Source organism: Saimiri boliviensis, chromosome 16 (assembly GCF_048565385.1).
Source record: "Saimiri boliviensis isolate mSaiBol1 chromosome 16, mSaiBol1.pri, whole genome shotgun sequence".
In the NCBI taxonomy this organism is placed as follows: Eukaryota; Metazoa; Chordata; class Mammalia; order Primates; family Cebidae; genus Saimiri; species Saimiri boliviensis.
The window spans coordinates 66,832,415-66,845,225 of NC_133464.1; positions in this window are offsets into that span (position 1 = coordinate 66,832,415).

The window sequence follows — 12,811 nt, forward strand, 5'->3', positions numbered from 1 at the left end:
AAGTCTACTCTTTGCTGGATACTCTTCTGAGGACTGAAATTACAAGGATACAGAAGCCTTGATCTTGAGAAAATTATATTCCATTTGGAGTGAAGAGGCACAAAAAGTTTAAATGCACTGTGATAAGTGGTGTGACAGAATGTACCCAAGAGTGCTGCGTCATGAAGTGGGGGTGGGGAGGGCTTGGACCATCATTGGGAAGTCCAGGAAGGACTTCTCATCTTTGTGGGTAGTGGCTTTGGAAAAAACTCAGCTAGCCTATAGATCTGGTCTGTCTTGGCTGCTTTGAGTCATAAGTTAAACAGATTGTTTCTATGGCCCCTTTTGGCTTTTAAACTTTGGAGTGGAATGGATGATGTGGAATGGGATGAAAACATGAATATTTGCTACCCGACTCTTCTCCAAAGCTTGAAGGCCACAGGGTTATATCAGGAGGATACTTTAATTTAGCACCAAGAGTCCAGGAAGACCTCCTAATCCTTTCTCCCACTTCCTAATTTTAAAAATGCCCAAATCTTTAGTAATCAAACCAAATAAATTATGAAATACCCATTGACAGATGGTGGGTTTGATGGAGCTGTCCCTGGAAATAGATTTGTAATTCTGTCATGTTGATGGGAAGGAAAGAGGATGTCAATAGGTTTCTGATTCATTGTCATGCTAGCAAGGGACAGTTTTGTGGTTTCCTGTCAGTTCCTTGTTCAGCTTGCAGTGGAGGTAGACATGGGAATGTGTCATTAATACCTACAGGGAATAAATGTTGCTCTGTCCTCCAAATGTGTTGTTTCAGCACTCTAAGTAGTTATGATATAAGAGCTAACAATTGCAATTCCAGTTCCAAAGAAGCTGATAAATTATGGGGATCCTATTTGGAAAGACAGGCCACATTTATCAGAAGATTAACAATTTCCAGTAGCATATTGTAAGGTAGCAAATGAGTGGTGCAGACAAGAAGTTTTAAAGACATTTGGGAGAGAGTAGTGTTTGGGAAAGCATCTCTTGAAAAGGTGGGTCAAGACTGAGCTTTAGAGGGATGGCAGTGAGGAGGTGGCTAGAAGGGCTTCCCAGAGACACAGGAAGGGTGGCACTAGCAAGAGGCATAGGCAAAAATGTGCTGATGCATCCTTGGGACAGGAATTACATCCATGTGTATAAAGTAGTATGTTTAGAGCCATATGATTGTAAAATATAAGTTTGTATAGGGAGGCTTGGTTCAGATTTACATTCATTTATTCATCAGTTATTTGTTGAGAGTATACTGTGTCCTGGCCTTGACCCTGAGTCAAAGAAATTTGTACTTTGCAATGTTGGCAATGAAAAGTGAAGAATATTTTTAGTATTGGACTAAAGTATGGAAAATCCCGATTTGAGAAGACTTATGTGGCTGCTTTGTATAGTGTATTAGTCTGTTTTCATGGTGCTAATAAAGACATACCTAAGACTGGGTAATTTATAAAGAAAGAGATTTAATTGACTCACAGTTACACGTGGCTGAAGAGGCCTCACAATTATGGTGGAAGGCAAAAGAGGAGCAAAGTCATGTCTTACATGGCAGCAGGCAAGAGAGCTTGTGGAGGGGAACTCTCATTTATAAAACCATCAAATCTCATGAGACTTAACTCTCTACCATTAGAACAGTAATGGAAACTGCCCCCATGATTTAGTTATCTCCACTTGGCCCAGACCTTGACAGGGACACAGCCAAACCATATCATATAGTATACATTAGAATGGGAAAACGTTAAACATGGAGAGATGAGTGAGACAACAAATTGTAGGTGAGAGGCATAAGAGGAATCTCTCATCCAAGTTTTTAAAGTTTTTACATGCAAAAACGGAATGAATTGGGGCTCATTATAAATAATTCAATCGAGCAGTTCAAACAGTGAGGAAGTATGGAGAGCAGAAAGTTAAAATCCCCTTCATTACCATCCACATAATTGTCATTATAGGCAACCATTGATAGAAGTCTCTTTTCTTTTGTCTATTTTAATCTACACATGCATCCACGTGGAGGGACTTTTATTTTTACACGTAAGTGTGAACATATTCTGCCTATTTGTTTTGAAGTCCTTTTTATCATTAACATCTGTGATTTTTTCATGTGTATGTATGTAAAACAACCTCATACTTTTAACAGACATATAGTATTCCATTGTAATAATAATAGTCAACATTATTTAAGCATTTGCTGTATTAGGCACTGTGCTAAGTATTTGATATAGTCTCATTAATATTATGCCAATCCTAAGAGATGGGTACTTTCATTATCTATTTTACAGAACAGGAAACTGAGGCATTAAGGTGTTGAGTAAGTTTACCAGGGCCACAGAGATGGCGTGTGTCAGAGACAGAATTTTAGTCCAGGCAATTTGATTCTAGGGTCCTTATTCTATATTGCCCTCCTGTGAATCGACCATAATTTATTTATCATCACTAATCAATTCATGCATTTATTTATTGAGAAAATATTTTTTGAGTGATATCTCCCTTACACTGGTCTGGGTACAGGGGATTCACAGTTAAAAAAAACCTAGATAAAATGTCCTGCCCTTGTACAGTCTCCTGGAGAAGGCAGAGAAGGTGAATAGGCAAAATGTGTAACATAGATAACAAGGAAAGAAATACAGCAGTGAAGAGAGATAGGAACTGTTATGGGCAGAGTGTAGAAATTTCAGACTAAGTGTTCAGGTAAGGCCTTTTTGAGAAGGTAACACTTGAGCAAAGACCTAAAGGAGCAAGAGCACCAGCCTTGTAAATATCTGGAGGAAGAGTATTCAAGGCACAGGCCATGGTTGGTACAAAGGCTTTGAAGAGCAGCAGGGAGGACAGTGTGGTTGGAATGGCCTGAGCAAGGGGGGTAGTGGTAGAGGAGAATGTAAAGAGGTATAGGGAGTCAGATTGTGTAGATCTCGTGGGTCTTCTGGTACCTACTTTGGCTTTAATTCTGGGTAAGATGGAATGACATTGAGAGGTTTTGAGCAAAGAAGGGACACAATTTTATAGCATCAAGCTGTTGAGTACAGACTGGAGGGAACAAGGGCAGAAACAGGAACATCTGTTGGGAGGCTGTTGCCATAATCTAGGTGAGAGAATATGGTGGCTTGGATGGCAGTGACTGCAGGTGAAATGCTCTAATCTGGAAACTTTTAAACAGTAGAGCCAACAAGATCAGATATAGAGTGTGAGATTAAAAGAATCAAGGCTGACTTCATTGTCTTTTACTGGAGAAATCGGACATGTTATGTTTGAAAACCTATTAGCAATCCACAGGGAGCTATTGAGTGGAGAGTTAACCTGTAGAATTCTGGAATTCATAGGAGAAGTCGAGGCTGGATTATACATGTGGAGATTGTTAACATATAAATGATATTTAAGGCTATGTCCCCAGATAAAATGACCTAGAGAATAAACATAGACAAAGAAAAAATGAGGGCCAAAAACTAAATCCTGGGCTATGCTGACATTACAAAAAGGCTGTAATGAATACACGTTAGTTGTGTATATATAGTCAGCTCTTTGGATACTTTTCTGCTTTTCTGTTGAAGGGTAAAAGGGCTTTTTTTTTTCCTTTTTAAGTTTGTTAATTGCTCATAAATTGCCCTCTGTATCAATTTGTATTCTCAGAAATAACAAAAGCCTAGGCTACATTAAACAAATAATTTTCCAATGAATTCTTTCCTGCTAAGAAAATGTAGGAGTTAGTATTGACTGGAGTCAAGCTTCAAAAATGAACAAAAATCCAAGGGCACTCTATAGGCTGGGCGGCAGGATGGTTTCATCATGTTACTACTGTAGCCATTGCGGATGCTGCCAGTAGATGTGGAGCTGCATATGCCACTGATGTATCATGCCCTGTACATCAAGGGACAGCAAATTACAGTTCCTTGGTCAAATCCGGCCCTCCATCTGTTTCCATAAGTAAAGTTTTACTGGAACAAGATTCTCATATTTATTTACATGTTGTTTATAATTGCTTGCACACTTCAGTGGCAGAGTTGAATTATTGCAACAGAGAGTCTGTGGCCTCCAAAGCCGAAACGATTTACTCTGTGGTCCTTAACAGAGCTTACCGACCTCTGTAGCAAATAAAATTCAACATTTTTTTTGTTTGAGACAGAGTCTCACTTTGTTAGCACAATCTTGAGTGCAGTGGCACGATCTCGGCTCACTGCAACCTCTGCCTTCCTGGTTCGAGCAGTTTCCCAGCCTCAGCCTCCTGAGTAGCTGGGATTACAGGGTGTGCTACCACACCCAGCTAATTTATTTGTATTTTAGAAGAGATGGGGTTTCACTATGTTGGCCAGGATGGTCCCGATATCCTGACCTCTCAATCCACCTGCCTCGGCCTCCCAAAGTGCTGGGATTATAAGTGTGAGTCACTGCCCTGGCCAACATTTTTATATTAGTTTGTTAGCACTGCCATACAGAAGTGCCACATACTGGGTAACTTAAACAACAGAAATTAACTTTCTCACAATTCTTGAGGGTGTAAGTCCAAGAGCAAGGTGTGGCAAAGTTGGTCTTCTCCCTGGGTCTTCTTGTCTGTGGCCTAATCTCCTCTTCTTATAAAGACACCAGTCCTATTCGATTAGGGTCCATCCTCATGATCTCATTTTAACTTAATTACTTCTTTAAAGGCCCTATCTCTAATATAGTTATGTGCTGAGATATGGGCGGTTAGGACTTCAACGTTTAAGCTGGGTTGGGGTGGGGAAGGAACACAATTTAGCCCATAACAACAACTTTTATATAATGGATGCTTGCCTAAAATTTGAACTCTCAGGAGGAGAATTCTGTTAGTTAAGGCTATGATCTGGCCCCGAAACTTCATTAGAGAAGACAATTGTGCCCACCAGTTTGATTATACACCATTGGAGATTACACTGAGATAGAAAGTGAGATGTTGGTCAGTGGAAAAACAACAGCAAAAACAAAGTATCAATTTAGATTCCTACCAAAAAATTTTGGAATGCCCCTTTCCCCACAACACTGAGGAATTAATAACTAACACTCCTAACCCGACTGAAGAAAAATTGTATCTTATTGATGTTTTAATTTCAATTTCCCTAAATAATAAAGATTGAAAATTTTCCACATGTTTACTGGCCAACTTTATTTCCTGTGAAAGTTCATATCCTATGTATTTTTTTCCTTGGGTTGTTTATTGACATAAAAAGGAGAAGCTTTCATAAATTGGACATTTAATTTTTTTACTTTATATTTTATTTGTATAGCTATTTTTCTTCCTGTATCTAACTTTGTGGTTTCTTTTACCAGATAGAAGTTTATAGCTTTTTATTTAGTAAAATCTGTCCATTTATTCCTACATGGCATTTGGATGCTGTGGTGACCTTCTACACCCTAATATTATGTTTAAAACGTACTTTCTAGCACTTTTTTATAGTTTTCTTTTTGGTGAGGCTCATCTGTCTATCTGAGATTTAGTTTTATATATGTAAGAAAAAAAGCGACTCTAAGTCGTATAAATATACAGCCTTAATTTCGTCTTTTAAGTAAGACATAAATTTTACGGTTTTAGATTGACCTTTTTCGTTAACTCTAGTACATTTATATGTGGGTTTAGTTCTGAAATGTTTGTGTGTTTTTTTCTGCTGTTCAATTATGTCACTATAACACTGATTTTATTACTGTACTTTTTATAATATATTTAATACCTAACGTAGCAAGCACTTCACAGCTTTCTCAGCTAGCTGCCCTTTCACTTATTTTTCCCCTCAAACATTCAAGTAACCATATTAAGTTCAATTTGTAATATTGTCTTGGCATTTTGTTTGGGATTGGATTGAATATATAAATTAACTTGGGAAGAATAGATGTCATCGTTATATTGAATTGTCTCATTGGTGAACATTGTGTATCTCTTAATTCATTCAAGGGTTTTAAAAATATCCTTTAACAAAGTTTTATCTTTTTAAATATAAGTTTTATATGTTCATATTTTCATTTCTGAGTATTTTACTATGTGTTGCTATTATGTGTACAATATTTTTCATTACATTTTATGATTGGTTACTATTTCTATATGGGAAACATATCAATTTTGTAAATTGGATTGCTACCAAATACCACATGCAAGGATATGTTCCAGATGAATTACAATTCTAAAGTTAAAAAATAAAACTACATTGCAAAATATATTTATGATATGGAGACAGTGAAGGATTTCTTAAACAAAAGAACAAAAACAATATAGTCAAAGAATGATAAATTTGTTACATAAAAATTAAGGCTTTCAGTTCAGTGAGGAAATAGACAAATAATGGACTGAAAAAAAATTCTGGCAATGTCTAAAGCAATAAGATATTAATATTCAGAATTTTTAAGGAACTCTATAAACCAACAAGGAAAAAGGCAATAACTTTAATAGAAAAATGGGCAAAGGATTTGAACTGGCTTTTTACCTAAAAGGCTATTGGGTTTATAAAAAGATGCTTAAACATATTCATAATTTTAAAAGTGCCAATTAAGGCCGGGCGCGGTGGCTCAAGCCTGTAATCCCAGCACTTTGGGAGGCCGAGGCGGGTGGATCACGAGGTCGAGAGATCGAGACCATTCTGGTCAACATGGTGAAACCCCGTCTCTACTAAAAATACAAAAAACTAGCTGGGCATGGTGGCACGTGCCTGTAATCCCAGCTACTCAGGAGGCTGAGGCAGGAGAACTGCCTGAACCCAGGAGGCGGAGGTTGCGGTGAGCCGAGATCGCGCCATTGCACTCCAGCCTGGGTAACAAGAGCGAAACTCCGTCTCAAAAAAAAAAAAAAAAAAAAAAAAAGTGCCAATTAAAATAACAAATTATCACTTTTTACATCAGGCAAAAGCTGGAGAGCTGTATAACATGCATGGGATTTGGGCAGTGGAAATGCCAGTTGACTGCTTGTGGGAGGGTGGCAGGTGCAACTGGTCTGAAGCATGATGTGGCGCTGCTCAGTCAGATCATGGATCTCCATCTAGGCACATGGACCTTATGACTTAGCATCTCCACTTTTGGGTGTATATCCCAAAGAACTTATCCCACAAGCTCATAAAAGGCTAAAAGAAGATTTTCATTACAGGACTTTGATGAGAATTTGGAGGGAATCTGGTTGTTTGTTACTGACAGTGATGGGGGAACACCGTGGATTACCATGCAGCCATTCCAGGCAACTGACTGGATAATAACACATTCAGTGTTTGGTTAAAGAAACAAAAATTTAAAATTAGTAGAGTGAACTCTATAGCACAACACCAATCAAGGAAATTAAAAAAATAGCCATACAAAATAGTCCACACTTTGCCAGAATACATAAAAATGAATGAATACATTCCAAATAAATTGTTGCTCATTGAGGGAGAAAGTGGAATGGGAATGAGGAATGAGGATGAAAGGGAATGAATGAATGCATGAGTGAATCTGAAAACTTGAAAAACTGCAAAAAGAAAGAATGAACATATTTCCCCCAACAACCATGCCAACTCTTGCAGATGACTTAGAATCCTCTTTAACAAGCTTAGGATATACGACTGCAAAGCTGACTTCCCTTAATATTTGTAGATACTGAATTATGAAGTGTCTCCTCCTTAGTAATTGCAGTGATCAGAGAATTATTGCTTTGTGGTTCTAGTAACTCCTCGGAAGGTGTAGCTGAATTATAAATATCAGACAGCAATAGTAGGAGTAAAATCATTTTGCTTTTATATTAACCACTCTGGAGGAATGTCTTCAATCCTGGCTGATGTAGTGACACCACTTTGACCAATATGTACTCTCCACCAGCCATTTCTTTCTGATTTCTGGGAGACAGGATGATTCCCTCTTTTGAGAGAGATGATATACTACTAGGGAAATCTTTCTGAAATAAGTGAGCCTCCACTACATAGCGTTTACAATTTAAATGGAAATGGAGGAAAGAGCTCTGTTGGATGATGATTGTGACGAAGTCAAGACTTTTTCCCTTCATTTTGTACTCCTTTAAACAGGCTGGGCTGTTTTATTCATTATTGGTCATAGTGTCCTAAGCAGGTGTAACTGTCACATAGCAAGAGATAAACTCAACAGGGTGCAATCATAAAATAACTTTATGTTTCCTCCTGAGGCCCTTTCAAACCTACTCAGTGTGCTTAAGTTCAATAGATTTTCCAGTAACTTTTAGATTATAAAAAGTCCTCGATCACTTCAAGTCATAAGGATAGTCAAAGTTCAGCAATTTGAAGATGCAGACAGTTTAATAATACAAATTCTGAACTTCATTTAAAGTTTAAGGTTCTCCCCTCCCCTGACTCAGAACTACTTTGGGCTGAGGAGCTGAAGATGAGGAGAGAAGGTAATACCAGTATCTGTATTTCCACTTGCTGCTTTATCTTTTTCTTACACTACCTTTACTCCATTCCACTTAGCTAGGTGTCTCTGCTTTCTCCAGGTTTGGACCGGAGGACAAAAAATAAAAAAAGCCAGAAATAGAAATTTCTTCCTCCAGTGAAAAAGATGTTATCTGGCACTGTAGATAATTCCATGAAATTTCAACTTTTACAGCTCCTAGAAAAATAAATTCTTCCAAAGATTTTTTAAAATGACATGAACATAGCATTGTCGTCAAATACTGAAAAAGGTTGCTCAAAAATAAAGCTATAAATTTTCATTTCAATTGTTAATAGTGAAGCAATTAATCATCCCAAATTTAAGAAATTAATCCAGCAGCACGTTAGAAGATAAGACACATGACCACATGAAATGTATTTGAGTGGTGCGTTAGAATGGCGATCATTAAAAAGTCTGGAGACAACAGATGCTGGAGAGGATGTGGAGAAATAGGAACACTTTTATCCTGTTGGTAGGAGGGGAGTGTAAATTAGTTCAACGATTGTGGAAGGCAGTGTGGTGATTCCTCAAGGACCTAGAAATAGAAATTCCATTTGACCCTACAATCCCATTGCTGGGTATATATCCAAAGGATTATAAATCATTCTGTTATAAAGACACATGCACACATATGTTCATTTTGGCACTGGTTACAATAGCAAAGACCTGGAACCAACCAAAATGCCCATCTGTAATAGACTGGATAGGGAAAATGTGGCACATATACACCATGGAATACTATGCAGCCATAAAAAAAACGATGAGTTCATGTCCTTTGTAAGGACATGGATGAATCTGGAAACCATCATTCTCAGCAAACTGACACGAGAACAGAAAATCAAACATCGCATGTTATCACTCATAGGTGGGTGTTGAACAATGAGAACACATGGACACAGGGAGGGGAGCATCACACATTGGGGGTAGGTTGCAGGGGACTAGGGGAGGGACAACGGGTTAGGGAGGTTGGGGAGGGATAACATGGGGAGAAATGCCAGATATAGGTGACAGGGGGATGGAGGCAGCAAACCACATTGCCATATATGTACCTATGCAACATTCTGCATGATCTGCACATGTACGCCATAATGTAAAGTACAATAAAATGTGTATATATATATATGTGTGTGTGTGTGCGTGTGTGTGTGTGTGTGTGTGTGTGTGTATAAAAGAAATGTATTTGAGTGGTGCATATCTAGTTTGGTATAGGGAAACATAATGTATTTCATCGTATTAATAGATGTGCATTGCGAATGTACAATGATCATTTCTCTAGACACTAAAAAGGCATTTCAAAAAGTTCGACATCCACTCTTGATTTTAAAATTTGATTAAATAGAAATATGTAGATCCTTCATTAGTGTGATAAAAAATGCCCATCACAGTCTACAAAAATAGTAGCATACTTAGTGAAGAAACTATAACGTTTCCATTAGTCAGAAATAATAGAATATTCACTAGTACCACTATTATTTAACATTGTTTAGACCAAGGTATTAGCTGATACAAACAGGCAAGAGAAGTGTACATTGGAAAAGAGGAGGTAAAATTATCTTTCTTTACATATAATATGATTTTTAAACTTGGAAAACTAAAAGATCAGTTGAAAAACTACTGTGAACAATAAGATAATTCAGAAATATAATTACTACCAAACTAATATAAAGACATAATTAACTTTTATATATATGATCAAAAACCAATTGGAGAATATAATGGAAGACCCCATTTATAATAGTGATAAGATAAATTTCCTAGAATAAACTCAAGAAGAAACGTGCAATGTCTGTAAAAGAAAACTTTATAAGACCCCTGAAGTATCTAAAAATGATGATTTGAACAAAGAAAAAGGTATGAGAGAGAAAGAGATGCTGTATTACAAAGAAATTAGTCATACCCAGGTGATAGGTTGATGGATGTAGCAAACCACCATGGTACACGTTTAACTATGTAACAAACCTGTATGTCCTGCACATGTATCCCAGAACTTAAACTGAAATAAAGTTAAATTATCCACAACAAAAAGGAAGTTAAAGCCTTGCCAAGTTAAATCATACATTTAGTCAGTGAAATAATGTCAGTGAAATAATGACAGATGGTCATTAGAGATAGACAAGCTGATTTTTCTCTACTTAAATGTCATTGTTGTTCAATCTTTAATTTCAATTTTTGATCCTTCATGTTAACCGTTTTCTCATGATTTTACATAGCTAATAATTTAGATTCAGTCATACACTTGCCAACGTTTTGCTAATATTCCTTTTGTATGGTAGACTTTTTTTTTAGAAGCATTTTTTTTTCTAATCAAGTATAATCTTCAGAATTTCTTTTACTGAGGGATTTTTGGTGATAAATTTTCTCTCTCTTAATTTTTGGGGGTATCTAGAAATGATTTCTTTTCCTCTGGTTTCTATTCTCACTGTTGAGAAATCAGCTGCCAGATTATTGCTCCTATGTTAGTAATTTTTCCTTTTATCTCTTTTTAAAAATATATTTGATATTCTGCAGTTTTACTCTGATGAGATTAATATGGGTTTCTTTTTCTCTGTCCTGTATAGGATTAGTTATATTTTCTGAATCCAAGGATTTATATCCTTCATTAATTCTAGAAATTTCTCATCCGTTATTTCTTCAACCATGGCCTCTTTCAACTTCTTTTGCTTTTTCTGGAATGCCACTTAGGTGTTTTGTAAATATATATTTTAATCTGTCCTCCATACCTTTAATCTTCCTTGCTCTTTCCTGCTTTTATGTCTTTTTCTCACTGTGTACCTTCTACAAAATTTCTTTAGTTCTATCCTTAGGTATCCTACTTACCTGTAATCAGCTGAGTCCTACCTAAAGTTTAGAGTTTCTATCGGCTTTTTAAATGTTAATGATTATAATTTTTGTACATGGGGAGAAGAGTTGTATTTGGCTACTTTTCAAATCTTTCTCTTCCATGATACTATGTAATTACCAGCTCATGGTTTTAATTAGTTTTTTTTTTTAGGAAAAAATATTTCCTTAAATATTTTATACACATTATTTTATATTCATTTAATTATTCTGTGATATGAAACATAGTCTGATAAAGCTTTTTATTATTATTTTTGCTTACTCTTGTTCATGTGGTTGTTTCCTCATATTTTCAAAATCCAAAGAAGTCTTTTTACTTACCTAAGACCATTAAGAGTTAATCTGACGTGGGGTAAAATTAACCTGGAATCTTTCTTCTTTCTTATCTTTCAAGTCATGAATTCTTTCTTAATTTGCGTTTAGTCTTCTGTTAATCCTATAACAATGAGTTAATTTCATTTGTTGATTTTTTTCAGATCTAGAATTTTCTTTCAGATTTCAGTTCTCTGATGAAATTCTTATCTCCTCTTCTATCTCCTTGAACATATAAAATGTAACTAGAACTATCTGTCAACTCTGTTACATTGTTTTCTACTGATCTGTTTCTATTCTGTAGTATTTCCTCCATTTTCATAGTATCTTATCTTTGTGTGTACCTGAATATTTTTTAATGAGTACTAGTCTTTACTTATAAAAAATTATAGAAATAATTTGAAGGCTAGGACAATTTTATCTTCCTCCAAAGAGGAGCTACATTTGTTTCTGGCAGGAGACCAGAAGCTTTAGCCATCCCAGACCACATTGATTTAATTTCAGGAAATAAGATAATTCAATGCTGGGGTTCAGTCCCTATGCGGTTCAGTTTACTCATAGGTCACCCTTACTCCTCGGGTGTATTTCTTTTGAAAGTATACAAGTTTCCCCTCCTTTGGTAATCCTTGAAGTTCAGAATTTGTCTGTTTATTCCATGAGGCTCTTAGAACTCTGCTCGTCTTCTCAGTTGCAAGTTTAAATGACTGCAGACACTGCCAGAGAGAAAGCTGCCCTAAATGTGTGGCTCACTTAGCAGAATTTTCTGTTTCTCTAGATCTTGCTCTTTAATTCCTCATTATTTTAGTAGTTTTCTGAATATTTCAAGTGTATATTTATTGTATGTTTCTTGCTTCAGTGAGAGGATTGGCTCTAATGGCTTAACCTGCCATTATCAAAAAGAGAAGTAAGTTCTTAATGGCTTTTTAATTAAAATATTTTCTTTATTTTCTGCCAGTTCTCCATCAATATTAGCAAACAGCTGATATTTCTAGTCTCCTTCATCAGTTTCTGTCTGGCTATGGAGTCCCTTACATGCGTTTTTTTTCTTTGCCTGTATATATGTGTGTGTGTATATATATATGTGTGTGTGTGTATATGTGTGTATTTCAATAGGTAAGCCAGGTTGTGAGCTTCTTTTTTAAAGAGCTGACAACTAGTAGATAAGTAGTAGAAGATACAGCAGTTACTACTCTTGTGGGCCATCAGTAAACAAACTAGCTAAAACTACCAGCCCTCTGCTGAAGCTTAGAGAGGCAGCCACATTACTTGTAGGTCTCTTTTGATCACATTCATAAAGATT